Genomic DNA, 1,788 nt, shown 5'->3' with positions numbered 1-1,788 from the left:
CCAATAAAAAAGGAAAAGAAATCCATAGTAAAATATGCATAAGACTTTAATGGCCCTCTCTTGGCTTCTTGCTTTTTAAAAGTCGCCTGAGAAATTTCAAGATGTTACCATTCTGCCTTATGACATAACTCATTTAATTGTTGGCTTCTTTCCTTATTTTTCTGTCTCTCTCTATCTCCTCAAGCCAGCTGAGGTGTTTCCACTAGTGAGAAACAGCCCAGGGCTGGCTTGAGCTGTTCTGGGAGACCCTTCCATTTTAAGCTCTTCCTGTTGACTCCTCCCCATTCTTTAATTCTGGGTCCAGTGGTCTTTGCTGAGAAAATCTGTGCACATGTGTAATACAAACCTCTTGGGGTGGGGAGAGTATCCACTTGCTCAGGTACCCCATCTAGTCATCGTAGTAAAGGTGTACAGACAGAGACAAATGAACAGAAAAAAAATGTTCACACCTTTTTCTCTGAAGATCAGCTAGACCCCTGTGATGGGCACTCCCCTGCTCTTGTATCAGCCCCATCATGCCCAAGATGGCTGCTCTGGGTCCAGCCAGCAGCTGCAAGATCAGAAAACACCATGCTTCTTACTACGGCTACAAATCCACTAGCAGAAAGCCTTCGATCCTTCTAAATATTCCTTTATTTGTAGTTCAGAATTCTAGGACCATACCCTGAATCTGCTTCCTCTGGTGTTCTGTGCTATTACTGGCTGAGGTCTGCATGGCCTCCCTGTTTAATCCTCCATCAAGCTCTAAGTCCTCAGCTTCACCTTTTTTGAAAGACTTAAAAAATTCTCTTCTTCAATTTTTTAAGAAAGATCTGCTCCAGGGACTTGAATAGATAGACCAGTGAGGATGGTCATTTTCTTGCTGACACTCAGACCTTTTGCTGTTATAATCTTGAGGAAGGCCCCACAAAATATCATGAAGCCTCCAAAAAATATCACAAGTTTTTAAATGTATTGACCAATTTTTTCCATGTTGTCTCACAGGCCAGAGGTAATTCAATTAAAATACCATTCTTATTTAGATTAAACAAACTGAAAAGGAAAGGAAGATGCAATTGATCTAAATAATTTTTTACTGTAATAACAAAATCTGTAAAATGTCACCCTTTGAATGCATGTCTGTTTATGTTTACATGTTTATAAGAACTGATATGTGTAAAATAGAAACAGATTATTTTACAATCTTTTAGATCTGTTTGTTTTCAGGGTTTTTTTGGATGAAAGTTTATGTGAAAGAGCTTTTAGGACAATAGCACCTAATGAGATTGAAACAATTCAGGAAGTATATTAAATTTTTTCAACTGTGATTGTTGCATTTCCTATTTTGCCTTCAAATCAGTGAGAGGTTTTTAGGTAGTGTGAATTTCTGTAGTAAGATGTGCACTATTTATGTTTGTTATGTTTTTCTGAGACAAATTTAGCCTTTCCACATATAGTAGTATTTATTTTTTCTTGATATTCAGTTTATCTAATATGAATAGTCCGATGTTTTCTTTTACTTATGTACGTTTTGTACTCTCTTCTATCCTTTTACTTAAAAAAATTGTGACATTATAGTTATACTGCATCACTTGTAGATAACACATAGTTGGGAGTGCTCTTTTAGTCTAGCAATTGTTGTTGCTGTTATGTGCCATCAAGTCAGTACTGACCCATAGCGACCTTATACACAGCAGAATGAAAAATGGCCTGATCCTGGGCCAACCTCAACACTGTTGTCAGGCTTGAGTCCATTGATGCTGCCACTTGGCCAATCCATCTCCTTGGGGGTCTTCCTCTTTTTCTCTG

Source organism: Chrysochloris asiatica, unplaced genomic scaffold (genome assembly GCF_000296735.1).
Source record: "Chrysochloris asiatica unplaced genomic scaffold, ChrAsi1.0 scaffold00017, whole genome shotgun sequence".
NCBI lineage: Eukaryota > Metazoa > Chordata > Mammalia > Afrosoricida > Chrysochloridae > Chrysochloris > Chrysochloris asiatica.
Note: the sequence above shows the minus strand (reverse complement) of the source record.